This window comes from Schistocerca cancellata, chromosome 10, assembly GCF_023864275.1.
Source record: "Schistocerca cancellata isolate TAMUIC-IGC-003103 chromosome 10, iqSchCanc2.1, whole genome shotgun sequence".
NCBI lineage: Eukaryota > Metazoa > Arthropoda > Insecta > Orthoptera > Acrididae > Schistocerca > Schistocerca cancellata.
Genome location: NC_064635.1, coordinates 175,442,440 through 175,466,001, shown reverse-complemented (window position 1 = coordinate 175,466,001; position 23,562 = coordinate 175,442,440). Strand labels below are relative to the sequence as shown.

Below are 23,562 nucleotides of genomic sequence, written 5' to 3'. Positions count from 1 at the left end.
GAGTGAACCGTCATTCGTCATGTGGCCACTAAAGAGCGCGGTAGATTTTTGTGGCGTCACGTAAAAGCACAAACGACACTTTCAGATACAAGCTTGCCTCAGTACGGGAATAACACGCCAGGAGGCTTGCTAAAATACTCACGCCTCGAGTGGCTGAATCAGGCAACAATGTCGATCTTGTATAATGGGCTTCTTTCCACGCGCCAGACTGCGCCGTTGCTTTGGAGAACCGCAGACACGGTGATCAGCGAAGCACCTGCGATTGCCTTGTTCCCCTCTTGCGCTGTAGTGAGGACCTGTCAGGGTGCGTTCGCCTTCAGAGGCTTTATGACAGCCGTCTCCTCGTCTTGCCTTTTCTGGAGGAGAGTATGGAGAAAGTGGCCGCATGAAAGTGGAATTTCTTCGCGTATAAGCCGCATCCAAGTCGATTATCCACCGCTAAGTGATTTCCCGAATGTGTGTTCGTTTCTCTCGCCGCTGTGGAATAAAATTCTGTACTTTCAAACGACAACAGCGGATACTTCCTCAGTGGCTTGTTGGCGCCTGAGATATGGCGAGCTACTCTCCTTACCTATCGTGGCGTAGATTTAGATGGATACATCGATCTACCGAAAATATAGTTATTTTGTAGAAATAGTATTGATACTCATAAACGGATATGGTACTGCCGATAGTTATCTGTTGAGCTCGTCAGTCCTGGTTGATGCAGATCCTAACGCTAATCTGTCCAGAGCAAGTATATTCATGTATGCATAATTACTGGAACCTACACCTACTTCGACTTGTCTATATTAGTCAAGCCTTCGTCCAGCTCTGCAATTTTTACCTTCCGCACTTACCTATTTACCAAATTATGTATTCCTTGATGACTCATGATGTGTACGAACCCTTGCAGCAGTCAAAACGTGCCATAAATTTTTTTCTCTCCATAACTTCATAACTTATCCGATCTGTGTATCTAATCAACATTCTTCTGTAACACAGCATTTCAGAAGCTTCTGGTCTCTCTTTTCTGAACTGCTTATAGTCCACATTTACACTATGTGATCAAAAGTATCAAGACACCCCAAAAACATACGTTTTTCGAATTAGGTGCATTGCGCTGCCACCTACTGCCAGGTGCTCCATATCAGCGACCTCAGAAGTCATTAGACATCGTGAGAGAGCAGACTGGGCCGCTCCGCGGAACTCACGTACTTCGAATATGGTCAGTGATTGGGTGTCACTTGTGTCATACGTCTGTACGCGAGATTTCCAGAGTCCTAAACATCCCTCGGTTCACTGTTTCCGATGTGATAGTGAAGTGGAAACATGAAGGGAGACGTACAAGACAAAAGCATACAGGCCGACTTCGTCTGTTGACTGACAGAGACCGCCGACAGCTGAAGAGGGTCATAATGTGTATTAGGCAGCCATGTATCTAGACCATCACACATGAATTCCAAACTGCATCAGGACCCACTGCAAGTACTATGACAGCTAGGCGGGAGGTGAGTAAACTTGGATTTCATGGTGGAGCGGCGGTTCATAAGCCACACATCACGCCGGTAAATGCCAAACGACTCCTTGCTTGGTGTAAGGAACGTAAATATTGGACGTTTGACCAGTGGAAAAACGTTTTGTGGAGTGAAGAATCACGGTACACAATGTGGCAATCCGACGGCAGTGTGTGGGTATGACGAATGCCCGGTAAACGTCATCTGCCAGCGTGTTAGTGCCACGACTAAAATTCGGAGGCGATGATGTTATGATGTGGTGGTGTTTTTCATGTGGGAGGCTTGCACTCCTTGTTGTTTTGCATGGCACTATCACAGCACAGGTCTACATTGATGTTTTAAGCACCTTCTTCCTACCCACTGTTGAAGAGCAATTCGGGGATGGCGATTGCATCTTTCAACACGTTCGAACACCTAATCATAATGCACGGCCTGTGGCGGAGTGGTTACACGACAATAACACCCCTGTAATGGACTGGTCTGCACCGAGTCCTGACCTTAATCCTGTAGAACACGTTTGGGATGTTTCGGAACGCCGACTTCTTGCCAGGCCTCACCGACCGACATCGCTACCTCTCCTCAGTGCAGCAGGCCGTGAAGAATGGGCTGCCATTCCCCAAGAAACCTGCCGGCACCTGATTGAACGTATGTCTGCGAGAGTGGAAGCTATCATCAAGGCTGAGGGTGGGCTAGCACGATATTGAATTCCAGAATTGCCGATGGAGGGTGCCACGAACTTGTAAATCATTTTCATCCAGGCGTCCGATACTTTCGATCACATAGTGCAGATTGCGCGCAAGGGCTGCACTCCTAACAAATACCTTCATTAATCACGGGCTGGCATTGAAGATTATATTCAACGTTACCAGATTTCATTTATTTATGAAATGGATTTCTTTATATTGACAGCTGCATTTTATGTTCTTTCTGTTGCAGTCATCGATAGTTAGTTTCCTGCCAGAATAGAAAAAACTCATCAGCTACGTTTAATGTCTCAGTTACTAATCTAATTTCAACAGCAACACCTGATTTCATTCACTGTATTCATTTTGTTTGTATTCACCTTCCAACAACTTAGTCTGCCCACTCCGTTCAACTGCTCTTCTAAGCCCTTTGCCGTCACCGATAAAATTGTAGTGTCTTCGCTAAACTTCCCTTAAATTTAATTTCCGTTCCAATTTTCTCCTTGGTTTCCTTCACAACTTGCTAAATATACAGATGGAATAACAACATTGGGGATAGGCTACAACCTTGCTGCACGCCCTTCTTACCAACTGATTCCGCTCTTCTACTCATACAATTGCAATCTGGTATCGATACAAGTTTGAATAACGTTTCGCTCCATGGATCGTATCCCTGCTTCCTTCAGAATTTCGAACAGTGTATTGTCAAAAAAGTTATCTAAATCTGCAAATGCTATAAATGTAGGTTTGCCTTTCTTCAGGCAATCATCTGAGACTAGTAGTAGTGTTAGTATTACGTAGACTATTCTTTTGTAAGTAATATGCGTCATTATGTTGCAGCCATGACTTATTAGATTGATAGTAGTTAAGTAATATTCACGCTTGCCATCGGCTGCCTTCGTTGGGCCGGCCGGAGTGGCCGTGCGGTTCTGGGCGCTACAGTCTGGAGCCGAGCGACCGCTACGGTCGCAGGTTCGAATCCTGCCTCGGGCATGGATGTGTGTGATGTCCTTAAGTTAGTTAGGTTTAATTAGTTCTAAGTTCTAGGGGACTGATGACCTCAGCAGTTAAGTCGCATAGTACTCAAAGCCATTTTAACCATTTTTAGCCTTCGTTGCAAGACTGCAAAGCATTCTATTGTTACAAACACAAGTACCTGCACATTTTGTTAAGCCCTCGGTCTTCTCGGGTATATCTCTTGGGGCAGCTGGAACATTGTAGATGATGTTCGATGTTCTAGACTTCACCGCAGTCGCATTTGTGGCCTGCTTCGTCGTTGAGACCCTATTTAATTAGATTTGTTTTGAGTGGCGCGACAGCCATTCTGATGTGATTCAGTGTTCTCCAAACCTTCCAGCTAGATGTTTTGCCGCGGGGCATCTCTTGCGAGGCAGGGTACGCCCTCGGGGGCAAAATTTACTCACTGTTAAGGAATCTGTTGCGGGATTTGTGCCTGCAGGTCCGCCTGAAGCACCATGTAGGGAGGTGGCGCTCATAGAAAGTCTCAAGTTTTTCTGTAAGTTCTTCGGGATTCAGAATCTGAGAATCTGGCTACTTTATGTAGTTTCCCGAGTGATGTATTCCTCGTGCATGCTGTGGTTTGTCTGTGTATGTTTTTTAGAATTTTATTGACTTTTCTTGCAATTGGGGATCTCGACCACACGGGGCAGGGATATTCCGCCGTGAAAAACCAAAGTGCTTAGACAGTTGTTACTAATACAGCTGGTCTGGCTCCCCATTTTCTATACCCTAGTTTCCTCGAGATGATGATCCTGGCGCCAACCTTTAGCCGGGTCTTCTCGCAATGATATTAGTATGTCAGTGATCTGTCCAGGTAGTGACCGAGCGGTTCTGGGCGCTTCAGTCCGTAACTACGCGGCTGCTACAGTCGCAGGTTCGAATCCTGCCTCGGTCATGGATGTGTGTGATATCTTTATGTTAGTTACGTTTACGTAGTTCTACGTCTAGGGAACTGATGACCTCCGATGTTAAGTCCCATAGTGCTTAGAGCCATTTGAACCATTTTTGATTTGTCCAGCACGACATCCAGCTATGTTCGTTTGACCGTATGTTCCGGGTTGCAGCCGCTCCAGATCACATAAACTTTCTGTTTACCTGCTTTGAGCGAAGTTGCAAAGCACTAACTAGTGTCCTAGGGGTGAGGAGAGGGGTTAGTTTGAGGGAGTTTCCTTGGTGGTATTGAGACATGATACTGAACGGTTTTTCCAGTTTCTGTTCTACTTCCTCAAAGCTTTTTCCTTGTGGGGTAACAGCCAAATCCTTGGCATTCAAAAAAGGGTAGTGTGGCCTGGTGTTGGCCTATCTTTGTGTATACCTGGTGGTCAGAAACAGTCTGAAAATCGTGCCGTGTATTCGCAAATTGACAACTGTCAGATACAGACATAGCACTAATGACAGTCACAAAGGCCTGTAAGGTTGTCGCAGGGTAGGTTGTGCTGAGATACACAGTTCGAGTCAGTTTTTTCATAGAGTATATGATAGCGCACGAGAGGCGCATCGTTTGGCTCGGATTCGATCCTTACTATCATTCCGTGTCCAATTTTTGTATCACCCTCTTGTTCCGGTTTCTGAAACCAAACGAAGAACACTATTTCCGACAAAGTCTCAGGCTGGCCGCTTGAATTTGCGCGCGTAACGGCCTGACTAACTTCATTGTTAATTAACTCTGAAACGGCGCAACGTATCCCACTTTTTTTTCGAAACAGTTATTTCTCAGTACAATCTAACTTGCAACAACCTTACAAGCTTTTCAGACTTTTTCTGACCACCCTGTTTAATAAAGAAAAAGGGGGCCAAGGACACTGCCATGGACGAGACCGTACTTTCGTCGACGACATCGACTTTTCCTGCCCTCTAGCTTTACATAAAATCGCCTGTTTTGTAAATGAGATTCAGTAATTTTCGTGGTTCTCAGATTTATCAGGGACATAGGATGCCAGAATTTAGGTAAAGGTGGTTCCATCCCCGCTTGTAGGGCACATGCCGGAACTGGATACTCTCTCCCAAATACAACTGGCTTCGTTTGCCCCACTATAGTCGTGCCCGAGTATTTGGCTGAAACCACCCTGACTCTCTAGCGGACCAGTCCTTGGCCCACGCGCTCCGTGAAGCGAGTTCTCTCGGTGAATCACTTCAGGAGCGGATCGCCCACCTCCACCTCAGGCTGGCAGTTGCCTCGGGGCACGCTGCGTGACATTGACCGCAGTTGGCAAAGCCACGAGCCGAGCATTAGTGCAGCGTGGTGTGTTTTCTGGTCAGGCGGCCGACGCGCAAGGCCGCTCATCGCCCTGTTTACCTTTCGGTTAGCCACAGGCTAACAGCAGCAAGCGGAACGCGAAACACTTTCGCCACGGGCGTCTTAGAAAAGCACTTCTGCGAAGACTCCCGGCCGACTGAAACACTGACAACTGCGGCGGACTGGCTCCCTACGTCGCCTTGATAACTTCATTCTGGCGGGTTCAAACCTTTTGGTCGACGACAGATTTATTGTTTTCTCTTCGGTGCAGCTGTTTAATTAACACATGGTGATTTCACTGCCATGAAATGCATACTGTTGTAATATCAATCCACCAAAACTGCTGCCTTAAATTTTGTTTACGCAGATTTCAGTGCAATTCAATGTACAGTATCTGATGAAAAGTATAAGTAAATGGTTATGTAATGCTGAATTGACCGCTATATACCGGGTGATCAAAAAGTCAGTATAAATTTGTAAAACTGAATAAATCACGGAATAATGTAGATAGAGAGGTACAAATTGACACACATTTTTGGAATGACGTGGGGTTTTATTAGAACCAAAAAAATACAAAACTTCAAAAAATGTCCAACAGATGGCGCTTCATCTGATGAGAATAGTAATAATTAGCATAACAAAGTAAGACAAAGCAAAGATGATGTTCTTTACAGGAAATGCTCAATATGTCCACCATCATTCCTCAACAATAGTTGTAGTCGAGGAATAATGTTGTGAACAGCACTGTGAAGCATGTCCAGGGTTATGGTGAGGCATTGGCGTCGGATGTTCTGTTTCAGCATCCCTAGAGATGTCGGTCGATCACGATACACTTGCGACTTCAGGTAACCCCAAAGCCAATAATCGCACGGACTGAGGTCTAGGGACTTGGGAGGCCAAGTATGACGAAAGTGGCTTCTGAGCACACGATCGTCACCAAACGACGCGCGCAAGAGATCTTTTACGCGTCTAGCAGTATGGGTTTTTTTTTTGTTCTAATAAAACCCCATGTCATTCCAAGCATGTGTGTCAATTTTTACCTCTCCATCTACATTATTCCGTTGTTTATTAAGTTTTCAAATTTATACTGACTTTTTGATCACCCGGTATATATAAACCCCTGGAAACACCATGCATCTACTATGTACAATTTTTTCTCCCGATTGGTGTGAATAATGACAACCCCGTCATATGTCTTGGAGGACTTAGAAGTAAACAATAAATTCAGCGGTTTTATTTAGTGCTATGCCCAAAAGAGTGCAGAATGACATGTACTTCATTGCTACGCTTGGAACAAACATTTTCTCGCTTAATTAAACGATTAAAACGACTGAGAATTGGCTCCTGTCCTTTGAGACAGACACTCCTCACTGCTCACACCAGTGTGCATGTGCGTTGCTTGCGGCGTACCAGTCTTGGTGCACCAAATCTTACTCGATTGCGTTTCATATTCGGATAAGAGGGCAGCCATTTTTTCTAATCACGCTTTATCGACTGCTGAAAGATATTCGCGCGTGTTACAGTGTGCGATGAAACTAGTCGAAAGAGGGGTATGTGAGACCCATTCTAAAGATCAGTCTCATATCGCGAATTTCATGTTTTTTTCTCATTTTCTGTGCGAGATAGAACATTAAAGTTCATATTTGTTGTTAGTTCAATGAGGGCAGAATTCCAAATAAGGCTATATCCCGAAGCGCAAACATACCAAACGCAATGCGACACGCAACTCTTGTCGATAGAAGTATTTACACAATCAACCGGTTTGAGGCTGTTTTCCTTGTGGGGAAAATGTTGCAAAGAATTAATATAATTGTGCCGCTAATCCGCTAATACAAAATATGAGCATATTCTGATATGTTTATGTACTAACGGCGTTGCAAAATGCTGCAGCGGAACATTTTAAGACGGCTACTGTAAAACGTCGTTAAGTGAAGAAACGATCTTCGTGACGCATAAAGAAATGCAAACATCTGAAGACGGAGTAAACATAAAACGAATGCACTCTAAAAAGCGCGTTATTTGTTGGCGTGGTGTGTCGAGAAAGTGGTGCCATTCATATCGATGCGTTACCCCATAAACATTGTCACTAACGCTATAGGTGTGCGGTTACGCGGTAGGTGCGTTGCTGTCGCATCACGCGTATGTGAGCAGGCCCGCGGGTCACTTATGGTATCCGCGCCTTGTGTACAGCGTGATCCTGCAAGCGTTCCAGCCGCTGTACTTCAGCCGAAGTTGTCTCCACCTGGCGTTTCATATGAACACTTACTTTATCCGGCTGCGATGTTGCTTCAATATGTGTGAAAACGTCTTCAGATTAAGCGCTACCGTCAACTAATCCATTATCACTGACGTCATTGTCATCTAACCACTAAAACGACAATGATTCGGCCGCCAGAAACAATGCAATCGGCCATGACGTCATTTCGCAGCCAGTCACTTAAATAGTTAAAACCTATATCTGGCCATCATGGAAGTATGGGAAGAGTTTCTTAGGTCAGTGTAGAAACTGTCTCAATGGCCTTACGAATGACTAGACATAAGTAGTAGTAGTAGTAGTAGTTGTTGTTGTTGTTGTTGTGGTCTTCAGTCCTGAGACTGGTTTGATGCAGCTCTCATGCTACTCTATCCTATGCAACCTTCTTCCTCTCCCAGTACCTACTGCAGCCTACATCCTTCTAAACCTGCTTAGTGTATTCGTCTCTTGGTCTCCCTCTACGATTTTTGCCCTCCACGCTGCCCTCCAATACTAAATTGGTGATCCCTCGATGTCTCAGAACATGGCCTACCAACCGATCCCTTCTTCTAGTCAAGTTGTGGAATAAACTCCTCTTCTCCCCAATCCTATTCAATACCTCCTCATTAGTTATGTGTTCCACCCATCTAATCTTCAGCATTCTTCTGTAGCACCACATTTCGAAAGCTTCTATTCTCTTCTTGTCTAAACTGTTTATCGTCCAAGTTTCACTTCCATACATGGCTACACTCCAAACAAATACTTTTAGAAACGACTTCCTGACACTTAAATCAATACTCGATGTTAACAAATTTCTCTTTTTCAGAAACGCTTTCGTTACCATTGCCAGTCTACATTTTATATCCTCTCTACTTCGACCATCATCAGTTATTTTGCTCCCCAAATAGCAAAACTCCTTTACTACTTTAAGTGTCTCATTTCGTAATCTAATTCCCGCAGCATCACCCGACTTAATTCGACTACATTCTATTATCCTTGTTTTGCTTTTGTTGTTGTTCATCTTATACCCTCCTTTCAAGACACTGTCCATTCCGTTCAACTGCTCTTCCAAGTCCTTTGCTGTATCTGACAGAAAATTACAATGTCATCGGCGAACCTTGAAGGTTTTATTTCCTGTCCATGGATTTTAATACCTAATCCGAATTTTTCTTTTGTTTCCTTTACTGCTTGCTCAACATACAGATTTAAGAACATCTGGGAGAGGCTACAACCCTGTCTCACTCCCTTCACAACCACGGCTTCCCTTTCGTGCCCCTCGACTCTTATAACTGCCATCTGGTTTCTCTAGAAATTGTAAATAGCCTTTCGCTCCCTGTATTTTACCCCTGCCATCTTCAGAATTTGAAAGAAAGTATTCCAGTCAACATTGTCAAAAGCTTTCTCTAAGTCTACAAATGCTAGAAACGTAGGTTTGCCTTTCCTTAATCTTTCTTCTAAAATAAGTCGTGGGGTCAGTATTGCCTCACGTGTTCCAGCATTTCTACGGAATCCAAACTGATCTTCCCCGAGATCGGCTTCTACCAGTTTTTTCATTCGTCTGTAAAGAATTCGCGTTAGTATTTTGCAGCTGTGGCTTACTAAACTGATAGTTCGTTAATTTTCACATCTGTCAACACCTGCTTTCTTTGGGATTGGAATTATTATATTCTTCTTGAAGTCTGAGGGAATTTCGCCTGTCTCGTACATGTTACTCACCAGATGGTCGAGTTTTGTCAGGACTGGCTCTCCCAAGGCTGACAGTAGTTCTAATAGTATGTTATCTACTCCCGGGGCCTTGTTTCGACTTAGTTTTTTCAGTGCTGTGTCAAACTATTCACACAGTATCATATCTCCCATTTCATCTTCATCTACCTCCTCTTCCATTTCCATAATATTGTCTTCAAGAACATCGCCCTCTATATACTCCTTCCACCTTTCTGCTTTCCCTTCTTTGCTTAGAACTGGGTTTCCATCTGAGCTCTTGATATTCATTGGACATAACTGTATACTTAAAACCTGACAGCTTTGAAGTTGTAATACCAAAAGCCAGGAGCAGTGTTCTAACAATACTCGATGCATCATATGCAACGCATATTTTTGTCCATTGATACTGCACATAGCGCGTGCCGATGGTGATTGTGCTCACGAAGCACGACTCTGTTCTCACGAAACATTTGATCCACACTCTGCGATGGCGTTGATAACCGTGCCGTTGAGTGCCCTGAAAGCATCATTCTCATCATCACTACGACCACCACCATCAGCTTGAGATGGGCTGCGAGTGATGGCCTCGTAGAGCGATACGCGCGGCTGACCGGCGCACCCGCCGCTATCGGGCACTGTCCCGCCCCACGCGTGCGAGCGGCATCGCGTCGGCCATTGTGACAGGTCGCGCCCACAGGGTCAAGGCTGCCCTCGAGAGGTCGCTCTGACGTCACGCTGACCTCGAGTCAGTCCGGCGACCCGCCAACAGGTGCTTACAGGTCTCCGTGGACTCTCGCTTCCAGCATTGGCGCTTCGGCGCAAAGTGTTCATCTTTGATCCAGCTCACTTCAGTTCTTTTGTTCACCAGAAACTGTATTATTTCATGTATTAATCTCACCTGATCTATTCCAAGGATGGGTTTCAAAACACGCTCCTTTTCCTGATTATTTCAGAGATTCTCTCCATCTTGGTATACAGCTCTTCGTTCGGTCGTCTCCTACATTGACCATCTTCTCTTCTTCATAATTCCAATATCCACCTGAAAATCTTTCATCCCATCAGTTGTAGTCTCGTAAGTACTCCTGTTCTTAATAAATTAAGAGTATCTGCTGTATACAGGGTGTTACAAAAAGGTACGGCCAAACTTTCAGGAAACATTCCTCACACACAAAGAAAGAAAATATGTTATGTGGACATGTGTCCGGAAACGCTTACTTTCCATGTTAGAGTTCATTTTATTACTTCTCTTCAAATCACATTAATCATGGAATGGGAACACACAGCAACAGAACGTACCAGCGTGACTTCAAACACTTTGTTACAGGAAATGTTCAAAATGTCCTCCGTTAGCGAGGATACATGCATCCACCTTCCGTCGCATGGAATCCCTGATGCAGCCCTGGAGAATGGCGTATTGTATCACAGCTGTCCACAATACGAGCACGAAGAGTCTCTACATTCGGTTCAAATGGCTCTGAGCACTATGGGACTTAACATCCATGGTCATCAGTCCCCTAGAACTTAGAACTACTTAAACCTAACTAACCTAAGGACATCACACAACACCCAGTCATCACGAGGCAGAGAAAATCCCTGACCCCGCCGGGAATCGAACCCGGGAACCCGGGCGTGGGAAGCGAGTACGCTACCTACATTTGGTACCGGGGTTGCGTAGACAAGAGCTTTCAAATGCCCCCTTAAATGAAAGTCAAGAGGGTTGAGGTCAGGAGAGTGTGGAGGCCATGGAATTGGTCCGCCTCTACTAATCCACCGGTCACCGAATCTGTTGTTGAGAAGCGTACGAACACTTAGAGTGAAATGTGCAGGAGCTCCATCGTGCATGAACCACATGTTGTGTCGTACTTGTAAAGGCACATATTCTAGCAGCACAGGTAGATTATCCCGTATGAAATCATGATAACGTGCTCCATTGAGCGTAGGTGGAAGAACATACCGACGAAACTAAAATGAGCTCTAACATGGAAATTAAGCGTTTCCGGACACATGTCCACATCTTTTCTTTATTTGTGTGTGAGGAATGTTTCCTGAAAATTTGGCCGTATCTTTTTGTAACACCCTGTATAAGGCTTCACGGCGGATGCCTGTCTAATAATATCTCAATTTTGCGTTGATAGAAATATTGTTCTTACGGCAAATACATATCACTAATCGGACAATGCTTAACCGTGTACTGTCCGATATATCGCCGGATAATGCGTGCAGATTCCAGTAAAGTAGCTTTTTGTAGTAGGCATATGGATATTTTACCCATGTTGGTCGTTTTAACGTGCCCATTAAAATCTTTTGACTCTGCTCCCATTGTGGCGAGATCACTTTTTCACTTGTTTACTCCAGAGTCGCTGTAGTTCGATTTTCAAGTCCTTGTATCTCGCAAGTTTTTCAAGTTGCATCTTGTCGATTGCGCTGTCGCCTGGCAAGGCAATTTCAATGGTCCACACGCTCATTTTCTCCGCAGTTGTGATGTCTGGTGTATTGAGCACTCGAGTTGTGTGAAGTCAGCAGTCCCACAGTAAATGGGCGTGTTCATTCTCGACAACTTTTTTCTGGTTTGTGGTCCCACCAGTTCCTCTGTGCCGGCAGATGGTAATTTTGGCTTACGTTCCAGTGCATAATTAGTTACACATCATTATGCTTATCCTTGTAATCAGTCTGAGCGATCTTTTTGCAACAACTAAATACTTATGGATCCCCCGTCAGATAAAAGTGACGTAGGACATCGAAAAGTTCAAAGAAGGGCAGCTTGTTTTGTATTATCGCGAAATAGGGAAGATAGTGCCACGGATATGATACACGAATTGGGGTGGCAGTCGTTAAAACAAAGGCGTTTTTCACTACGGCAGGACTTTCTCATGAAATTTCAATCACCAACTTTCTCGTCAGAGTGTGAAAATATTTTGTTGGCGCTCGCCTGCAGAGGGAGAAACGATCATAATAGAATTAATCACAGCTCGCGCGGAAAGGGTTAAGTGTTCGTTTTTCCCGAGTGCTCTTCGAGAGTGCAGCGGTAGAGAAATAGCTTAAAGGTGGTTCGATGAATCCTCTGCCATGCACTTAATTGTGAACTGCAGAGTAATCATGCAGCTGTAGATGTAGATGTGAAAACTTTGCACTACATTGCGGATTAACGATGTGAAAACATCCTCCAAACGTGCATAAGCAGTACATCTTGTTTTTTGCGAGTAAACCCGTTTCGCAAATTGTAAACTTCTCGCTCTGTGGAGTAATGGAATGAAAGCGCTAGCCATGCCCGTACACATAAAAAAAAATCAGATGCTAGTAGGACTAGCACACTGAGAGTTCCTAACAAAATTATTTTCGGTATTTCATACAGCCTCAGCATCTATGTGGCAACGGCCTTGCCGCAGTCGGTACACCGGTTCCTGTGAGATCGCCGAAGTTAAGCGCTGTCGGGCGTGGTCGGCACTTGAATGGGTGACCATCCAGGCCGCCATGCGCTGTTGCCATTTTTCGGGGTGCACTCAGCCTCGTGATGCCAATTGAGGAGCTACTCGACCGAATAGTAGCGGCTTCGGTCAAGAACACCATCATAACGACCGGGAGAATGGTGTGCTGACCCCACGCCCCTCCTATCAGCATCCTCCACTGAGGATGACACGACGGTCGGATGGTCCCGGTAGGCCACTCGTGGCCTGAAGACGGAGGGCTCAGCATCTATAGTTGTATATATAGAAATAATCAGCAACCAGAATCTTCTTCAGAAGATTATACCCATCGCATTAGCCGGCCGGTGTGGCCGAGCGGTTCTAGACTCTTCAGTCTGCAACCGCGCGACCGCTACGGTCGCAGGTTCGAATACTGCCTCGGGCATGGATGTGTGTGATGTCCTTAGGTTAGGTTAGGTTTAAGTAGTTTTAAGTCTAGGGGACTGATGACCTCAGATGTCCCATAGTGCTCAGAGCCATTTGAACCATCGCATTATTTGTGTCAACAATAAGATGCATACAGCAATATATCGTGGTCCTGTGGTTCATAGCGCCTGTACAAAAACGGTATAAAATGACTTCTTCCATTATAAAGGCGCCGGTACTTAAAAAAAATTAGTAAATGGTGGTTTCAGATAGAAACCACTGGTACTCAAAAGATTAACAGCTGTCAGGCCTTGTTCATCTTCGCTGCTGTCAAACGTCTCTTCTAAGGAACAAGTGGCCATAGCTCTTAAGGTACGCATTTTAGAGCCTTTGTTTACTAGACGTTATTGCTTCGAATGATCCTTCGTGCTATATCCCTGACTGAGGATCATTCTACCTAGACACCCTATATGCGTGTTGTTTGGTCCTATTCTCTGATTTCATATGTATGGATTAAGGCAACTATATTTGAAATAGAGGAGAATAGGGGGCGAATTCAACCGACATAGGGTTCGATAATACACTAAAGATCCAAAGGAAGTGGTACACCTTCCTAATATCCTGTAGCACTCAAAAGTACTGCAACACGACTTGGCATGCACTCGACAAATGTCGGAAGTAGTTCTCGAGGAAATCGACAGCGTGACTCCTGCAGGTCTGTCCATAAATCCGTGACAGTACGAGGGAGTGGAAATCTTTTCTGAACACCACGTTGCAAGGCGTCCCAGATATGGTTAATAATGTTCATGTCTACGGAGTTTGGTGGCCAGCGGAAGTGTTTAAACTCAGAAGTGTGTTCCCGGAGACATTGTGTAGCGATTCGCATTGACCTGTTGGAACTGCCCATGTCCGTCGGAATGCACAGTGGACATGAACGGATGCACGTGATCAGACAGGATGGTTACGTACGTGTAACCTGTCAGAGTCGTATCTAGAGTATCAGGGATCCCATATCACTCCAACTGCACAAACCTTTCACAATTACACAGCCTCAAGTTTGAACAGTCCCCTGCTGACATGCAGGGTCCATGGACTCATGAGGTTGCCTCCGTTCACGCCTATCGGCTCGATACAATTTGAAACGAGACTCTTCCGACCAGGCAGCATGTTTTCAGTCATCAACAGTCCAATTCCGATGTTGACGGATCCATGCGAGGAGTAAAGCTTTGTGTTCTGCTGTCGTCAAGGGTAAACGAGTGGGCCTTCGGCTCCGGAAGCCCATATCGATTATGTTTCGTTGAATGGTTCGCACGCTGACACTTGTCGATGGCCGAGCATTCGGACCGGTTTCCTGATGTTCGCGGTCCACTCGCGAATTAGTCGTACGGGAAAATCCGCACTTCATCGCTACCTCGGAGATGGTGAGTCCCATCGCTTGTGCGCCGACTATGACACCACGTTCAGACACACTTAAAACTCGATAATCTGCCATTGTAGTGACAGTAACCGATCTAACAGCTGCGCCAGACACTTGTTTTATATAGGCGTTGCAGACCGCAGCGCCGTATTCTGCCTGTTTACCTATCTCTGTATTTGAATACGTATGCATATACAAGTTTCTTTGACACTTCAGTGTATATGAATTATATATTTCTTTGAGGGTCTGTATCCGTCTCTATTAGCATTCTTGCGTGATTCCTCTCCCTCCTTCTTCCTCCACCTCCTCTGCTCTGTCCCACTCCTTGTGTAATCGGCATTGTTAAGCGGGTAGTGGCAATGTTAGTTACACTTCAAGGCCGGACGCTCTTCCTGCCGCCAAGCACCCTCCAGTATGGAATTCGCTTACCTCATCTGACTTTATCTTGAGTAAACCGCATGTTGAAGTGTGATGTCATGTTGTAAACGATTGCGTAGTGTGTACCTACTTGCATATGGATATGGACGGGGGGGGGGGGGGGGGCTAAAAACCACATTGAGCGGGACCGGCTGAAGACCCTCTTCGTTCATCCGCATGGCGGATTCAATTCGGTGCAGGGTCGTCTCTCCGATCATATGCATTTCTGGAAGCGGCTGTCCGGGCGGTTATGGCGTTGTGATATAATTGAAGTACTATAATTCAAATCTTCACTTCTTCAGTCGTAAGTATGATGTTGACATAACATTCATTTAGGCTGCAGGTATCTATGTACTGCGATCATTTATAACTTGTCATTCGTGATTTATGTAATAGACAGTTGGAAATGAACGGGAAGAGTGAAACATGTCGTATTTCGGTGTGAAAAATTAAAGTTTCAGCGGACATGCAAAGTTAAGGCAGCTGCAAAGCATCAAATGCGTGGGGCATATATAGGATAGGGAAAATACCTTTCACACGTCAAGAAGAATGTGGTCATTTCAGACATGTAGTGGCATATCTTATTATTACCGAACAATCAATTTATCGCGTCATGGTTGCAGAGTTCTACAAATATTCTAATATTGTGTCGTTGGGACAATCGCTTCAAAACAAAATTGAAACTTTTGTGCTTTGACCAGTTCGCTCTGTCCGTCAGTGATGTCCAGAGGGCAGCACATAATAGCGGCGTGATTGACGCTGTGTTCCTTCAATTACGGAAGGCCTTCGAGACAGTTCTGTGACGGCGACTCGTTTACATAATATGAGCGTACGGGACATCAGACGAGCTGAGTGATTGGACGGAAGAGTCCCTAGCGAACAGGACGCAGCTTGTCGTTCTTAACGCTCAGTGTAACCCAGAAGAGAGTTACAGCACCGTTACTTTTCACATTATGAAGGTTGTAGTGAATAACGTTGGAAGATCCGTAGGACTTTTCGCAGATAATGGTGTTGTATTCAGAGACGTCATAATGGTAGACATTTTAGCCAAATCCAGGAGGAACCGCAGAGGGTCGACGCCTTGTGCAAGGATTTGAGCTGACCGTGGACAAATGTAACGTAAGTATTGTGGAGTATGCGAAAGGAGCGATTGAAATTGGATCGTCCACGTAAAAATAATTACAAGAGAGGCTGTTGAGAGGTGGAGATTATTTGGAAGAATGATAAGAAACTCTGGTTCAACCAAGGAGGAAGTAGTTCACAGACTCCTCTTTCGACCGGTACTCACCAGTCTGAGATCCGAACCAAACAGGGTTGGTGGAAGAAATAGTGGTCTTTAGAAGAACGGCGCGTTTCGTCACAGGCTTCTTTAGTAAGCGCTGAGGCGTGTAGGAGATGATCAACCGTGTCGGTGAGGGAGCGTTGTGCATGACGGCGTGGTTTAGCGTTAAAATTCCAAACAAGCCAAGCCCCTCGAAGATACAACAAACATTATTGTTCACTCATACATGTAGCTACGCAAAAGAGCGTGAAGGTAAAATCAGAGATATTCCGTCTCATACGGAATAGTCTCTTTCAAATTCTAAAGGTGGCAGGGGTAAAATACAGGGAGCAAAAGGCTATTTACAATTTGTACAGAAACCAGATGGCAGTTATAAGAGTCAAGGGACATGAAAGGGAAGCAGTGGTTGGGAAGGGAGTGAGACAGGGTTGTACCCTCTCCCCGATGTTATTCAATCTGTATATTGAGCAAGCAGTAAAGGAAACAAAAGAAAAATGCGAGTTGTAGGAATTAAAACCCACGGAGAAGAAACAAAAACATTGAGGTTTGCGGATGACATTGTAATGCTATCAGAGACAGCAAAGGACCTGGAAGAGCAGTTGAACAGAATGGACAGTGCCTTGAAAGGAGGATATAAGACTAACATCAACAAAAGCAAAACGAGGATAATGGAATGTAGTCGAATTAAGTCGGGTGATGCCGAGGGAATTAGATTAGGTAATGAGACACTTAAAGTAGTAAATGAGTTTTGCTATTTGGGGGGCAAAATAACTGATGATGGTCGAAGTAGAGAGGATATAAATTGTAGACTGACAATGGCAAGGAAAGGGGTTCTGAAGGAGAGAAATTTGTTAACATCGAGTATAGATTTAAGTGTCAGGAAGTCGTTTCTGAAAGTATTTGTATGGAGTATAACCATGTATGGAAGTGAAACATGGACGATAAATAGTTTGGACAAGATGAGAATAGAAGCTTCCGGAATGTGGTGCTACAGAAGAATGCTGAAGATTAGATGGGTAGATCACATAACTAATCAGGAGGTATTGAATAGAATCGGGGAGAAGAGGAGTTTGTGGCACAACTTGGCAAGAAGAAGGGACCGGTTGGTAGGACATGTTCTGAGGCATCAAGGGATCACAAATTTAGCATTAGAGGGCAGCGTGGAGGGTAAAAATCGTAGAGGGAGACCAAGAGATGAATACACTAAGCAGATTCAGAAGGATGTAGGCTGCAGTACATACTGGGAGATGCAGAATCTTGCACAGGATAGAGTAGCATGGAGAGCTGCATCAAACCAGTCTCAGGACTGAAGACCACAACAGCAACAACAACGGAGTCGTATGTACAGCTACGCTTCGCGCGCGTCTTTGGCGGCTGGAACAGGAAATGGGTGGTAGTGGTACACTTTGTAGCGCCCGTCATACACCGTTAGATAGATTGTGGCGTATACGTATAAATGTAGACTATTGATCTCGTTGGGATTCGGCAAGCACGTTGTCGGTGCTTGCTGGATATCGTGCTGGCGAGGCGTTAAGGTTGTGCTGATAGAGGGCACATCCAAACCGTGGCTACCTGGCTGTCAGCTCGAATGAACAGTTAATCGAGCCGCGTGAGGAGCCTTAGCCATCGTGGCACCAGAAAAAAAAAATCTGACTTAAAGTTATCGCCGTTGGAAGCTGGTAAACGGGAAGAGACGCTACGTGAGAGACGGAGCGTGTGCCCTCTTGGAGTGCCTGTCTAGATTAGGGGAATGCAACCCCTGGGCTTGCCTACGTGTCTGCGAGCACGTGGTGTCCTCTTCCCTACCAGACCCTCCCAGGACGGGCTTATCTCTGCGACAGCGGCGTTTCTTTCTTCAGGGGTTGGAGGAAGGGGGGAGGGGAGGCGGAAGGGCGCAGTGTCCAGTGTGTGGGAAGGGGGCCTCACAGAAACAGAGCAGGACATGGCAGAGACCAGAAGGCGCTCAGCTGTAGAGTTCGCCGTAATCTCAACCACGCCAAGGTTCCTCAAGGCGCCACGTGCAGACAGATAGTACAAAGCGTATATGGTGTAGTGTACTGCAGCGTGGGGGGCCATACGGTCCGATAATCTCGCACGTCCACAGTACGGCCGATGCACTGCGGGTGTACACCGTGCGGAGTTGCAGGGTGCCAGGGCAGTTGAGTTGTTCCTTTCGCCCGCCCTGCTGCACAAATTTAATCGGAAACGTTAAGTGGAGTCCTGGATTAGTTCTTTGCACAGCCACACACCCAATCAGTGCGAATAGCAGGCACCAGCCTCGCTTTGTTCTGCGAGATAGGTTTAAACTTCACGCCAAAGCCCAAACACCAACCCTTCTAGTTTCTCGTCTCCACATCTGAGCCTGTGGATTCTTCCTACTGAGCGTGTGCACAAAATGGCAACACTCCCCTTCGAAAATCGTAAAAACGTTGATTGCTCCACACTTACACACGGGAAACACCCTTGCCAGTTACGTGAGTTTTCAATGCTCAGATCATTAAGTCTCTGAACAACGTAATCAGCAATATTGTCGAATCGGCTCTTACACTCCAGAAATTCCACGACTACAACACATAGGAGGGTGCCGATCGACAACTCCGATTTAGGGAGCCCCAAACCTAAAACAAACTACATCCGAACAAACCTCGGAAGGCCCAACGGTGCCGTCCGACCGCCATGTCATCCTCAGGCAATAGGCGTCACCAGACGCTGCTATGTAGGAGCATGTGGCCAGCACAACACTCTCACGGCCGTTGTCAGTCTTCGTGATTGGAGCCGCATTTTCTAAATCAACTAGCTTTCCAGTTGGTCGCGATCTTAACCGCAGCACGAAATTATTTAAGATTTAGTCCTTCTAGTCAATAAGAATCATAAGCAGAATGAGAGCATTTTCATTGACCATTTCCCGATCTCGCTAAGAGGTCTTATGAAAGCTGCTGCTTCCTGTCGAGCAATTCCATAAGGAAGCGTGCTGCCTCCATTGCTGTTCAATATTAATACAAACGACTAGCCGCCACCTTACAACATAAGAAGTCTTAGCTAAGCCGACGAGCATGCCGTGCCCTCCCAAGGTGAAACAACTCTCTTGATGGTGCTCCGGAAGAACTAGGCATTTACTATAAGGCGAACCACCTAAAACGCAACCATTCAAAAGCTCTGCTCTGTGCTTCCTGTCTCAGAAACAAGAAGGCTTCAAAAAAATCGAATGTCTTGGGATGGCACCCCCCCCCCCCCCCCCCCCTGGAACATCGTTTCAGTCCAAAATACTGAGGAGTCGCACTGGACCGATTCAGCGTGAAACAGAAAACCAGCGATCGGAATATCATCTTCAGAAAGTTGAGAGAACATCTTGTGGACTAAGCGACAAGTTCCCAGAAGCACTGCTTCGGCTCTATGCTATTCTGCAGCGGAGTACGCCTCCCCACTTTCGTATAAAAGACGTCGTGCCAAAAATGTGGACTCAGTTCTGAGCGAAGATTGCAGTCTGATTAGACGGTGCTTAAAACTTATATCTGTTGAAATTTGTCTTACCGGTATCGCACCTCCAAATAATCATCGTGAAGTTCTTGCCTGTCATTCACGACTGAACGATGAGACCTTGGATGCTCACACACTGCCTAAGCTAAAATCGAGAAAAAGTTTCATTCGGACAGTACAACCTGTGAAATTCCCTCCAGACAAAGTAAGGCATTTTCGATGGAAATCTGTACAGCAATATCGGATCGAACCGCAAGGACATCTTCCGACCGACCTCAACAAGGAACGGAATGTTTGGAGGTTCCTTAAACGTGTAAGAACTAGTGTCGATAGGGCAAAGTCCTCCCTTAAATTTTGAGATTCTATTTTCGCCATATATAATTTGTTTTGCAAATTTTATCACTGAAATTTCTGAATGTTGTTCTTGCGTAGATATGTGTATGCTATGTATAACTGTGTGGACTGTAAATGTAGGTTTCTGACACGAGTGAAAAAATAAAATAAATGGGAAAAACACTTAACCTGAGAACCAACCAATTTAGGAGTATTAGGGGACGACAGTCTCATCAGCTCCAAGCTAAAGAATCAACTCCAAGCTGAAGAAAGTCTTCCTCCACCAGAAACCGACCCAGTCGTAGAAGATAGATGCAGGAAGAACGCACAGGCGCGACAAGGAATTGATGTGTTATGGACCGAATTTGTGAGCATGCAACCGGAACATTCGTAAACCTCAGTTCTCACTGAACACAACTTCATGTCACCAATATTCTGCTAGAAAGTTTTGACAGCGACAGGAGACTGTATTTCGCCTCATTACCCTTGTAGTTAACATTGTCTCCTTTACGTATTTCCGACGTACCGTCGGTGGAACAGTGACCAACGGAATTAGAAGAAAAATACTTGCATTTGTTTACACACAAACTTTTATTTTGTCCAACAATTACCGCTTTCGGAATGAAGTGCCATCATCATCTCATCATGCGATGAAAAACACCACAGTGCACGATCAAATGTCTCTTCAGGAAATAATTACGTAACTTTTTTTATGCGTTACATAAAATGAAATATAGGCAGCTCCTTCCCCTAGCGTGCAGTCATAATCGCTTACCTACGTACGTGTAATAAGTAACGGTCAATACTGTGCGTTAAATATACGTAAACTATCGCCAGAAGGGGAACATCGTCAAGGGAGCCCCCTATACACGAAGTTTTCCAAAAGTCGCAATGTAGAAGATATAAAAAAAGTCGTATAAACTAGAGCTAGGACATTAGTCTTTCCCATATATGTCCTTCGACTCTTATTCAGAACTTGTACAGAAAAGTGGCTGCAGTTATAACCTTTCACTGCCTGTAATTTATTCGTGCTAGTTTCAGAATTTCAGAGAGTCTATTCCAACATCGTCAAAATCTTTATCTAGATCTGCAAATGCTATAAACTTACGCTTGCCTTTCTTCAACCCGTCTTCTGCCTTTCTTCAACCCATCTTCTAAGTCCTAGGATCACCACTGTCTTTCGAGGGGTACTGGCGTAGTGTAATGGTTAAGGGAACTGCTTGCGTTAAGCAGGTCTGGGTTTGAGTCCCGGTCGGGGAACTTTGAAGAGCTAAAATACTTGGTGAGCCACCTGTGCTAGACGTGCAACAGGGAACTATACTAGTTACTACGTACATAGGAAGATTTACTGAAAAGAAAAACAAATACTAATTCCTGTGGTGGGGCGTCCCCTAAATGCCGTCGGAAAGTATTACTTACTGGCGATACAACGGTGACCGCGAAGAGCTGAAAATGAAAGACAGAGAATGAGGGACGCTTTGGAAAGTGGTAATCATGGATTCGTCTGTCGTGTTGGACTGCTGCCTTTGTAACACCTGTAAATCGGTGATTGTTACGTTCCAAATGGCAAGGTCTTACTGCCGATCAGCCGTCCACTTAGCATAGCTCGACGGCGCACGCTCCTACCCTACACGGAGGGATACCTGCGACCTGGTGCGGCGGACGGCGAGTCTCCCTTAATGCCAAGGACTCATCTCTCTTCCCACATTGCCTCTCTGCTTCCTGCATCTTCCGTGAATAAAGATCGTGCACACAAGCATTGTTTCTACAAACTCAAAGTGGCACTGCAGTTAATAGCACACGAGGTCTGTTTATGGTAAAAAAGAAAACAAGTACGATATTCTCCCACTAAAAACCACAGAACCATGGAAGTAAAGCACTAATGCTAAAAGACAGTCCTTGACAACTGCTAAGGAACAGACTCATTGTTAGACAGGAATAATCACAGGCTGCGACGGACAACGCGAAACACAGTATTATATGTAATAGAGATAACGAAAAATGGTACAGATTTCGCTACATGGCAAAGCGGGTTATCAGACATAAGTAATATTAATGTTTGACACAGGTCGGGACTCCCAAAATGAAGGTCAGTGCCGGACTCTCAGTAAGAAATATGCACTCCTCGGGCCCTAATGCTCGTTTTGCACCTGTTACTCATGCTGGTTACCAAACTGTTGGAGAGTCCTTAGGGGATATTGTCCCACTCCTCTCACAAGACAGTTTTCAGGCTTTACACGGTTGCCAACAGCATCCAGGGCATGATTTATAGATTTAGGTGTGGGAAGTACGGAGGCTGTTCCATACGTTCAGCGTAATCAGTTTCCGGGGTGTCCGACTACGTAGCGGTATTGTGTGCGTGGGCATTGTCGCCCATAAAGAGGAAGTCGGGACCTACCTCACGCCTAAAGAGACGGACATGATCCAGAAATACCGCTATTATGCTGTAACAGTACATTGCACAAAGTTACGCAGCAGTGTTTGGCCATTTTGCATAATGCCTGCCCGGACTATAAACCCTACGCAATACAGATGACGTTAATGAACATTTTATGGTGTGTAACGTGTTCCCCTCTGTCTCCACACCAACTGGTGGCCAGTATCACTTACCACAGTGTAGCGGGATTCGTCGGAGAACATCACTCATTACCAATGTTGCTGACCCCCAACCAACATCCCCCCCTACACCAACGAACTGTTTCTCGACGGTGGCGTGGTTGAAATGGGATGCATTTAACAGGCTTCTGAGCATACAAATCAGCCTGATTTTAATTGTCAGGAAATGATTCTGGCAGAGACACGTGTACCGGTAGCGGTTGCAGTGTCTGCAGGGATCTGCCTAGGAGTGTTATCTTTTCGCCACAAGGGCTACGTATCGATCCGCTTATGGTGTGTTGGTCCGTCTACGATCAACTGCATGCTTTTGCGAAGTATTTCCATGTTCAGCATCCGTTTTTAATCGCGATATGACGCTGTTTGGCACATCTATCACTGTGGCCACAATAGTGACACTTTGAACAGCTTCGAGTCGTCCAAACTGTTCGTCCTGGATCGTAAGCACTCAAATGATGTCTTGCAGACATGTTGCCTACCACAGGTCGCACTAATCGGCTCGACAACCACCTTCGTCGAACACTGAACTGTCGAATGCATACAGAGCGTTCGTGTCCAGGCTTTTCTGGAGTTAACACGTCACGCCCTGTACATGTCCCTTTACTGTCATTGGTCGGGTGTTTCGTAGGAATTGGCAGTTGTTTCGTACCAGTTGTCAAGCAGTGTATATTAGAATGTAGAAAAGTCATGGGACGGCACTGGAACACAATGATATTTCCGAAACAGGTGATCTCTTCCATGCCGACCACCATGGATTCCGAAAACATCGATCGTGTGAAACCAGGTTGCACTTTTCTCACATGACATCCTGGAAACCGCGG

At 45.4% G+C, this 23,562-nt stretch overlaps 1 protein-coding gene across 1 annotated transcript in view; it reads left to right on the top strand.

Annotated features, from left to right (window-relative positions):
• The window catches only part of LOC126106507 (actin-histidine N-methyltransferase), a 469,720-nt gene that overhangs the window by 209,953 nt on the left and 236,205 nt on the right, over positions 1-23,562 (top strand). The window lies entirely within an intron of this gene.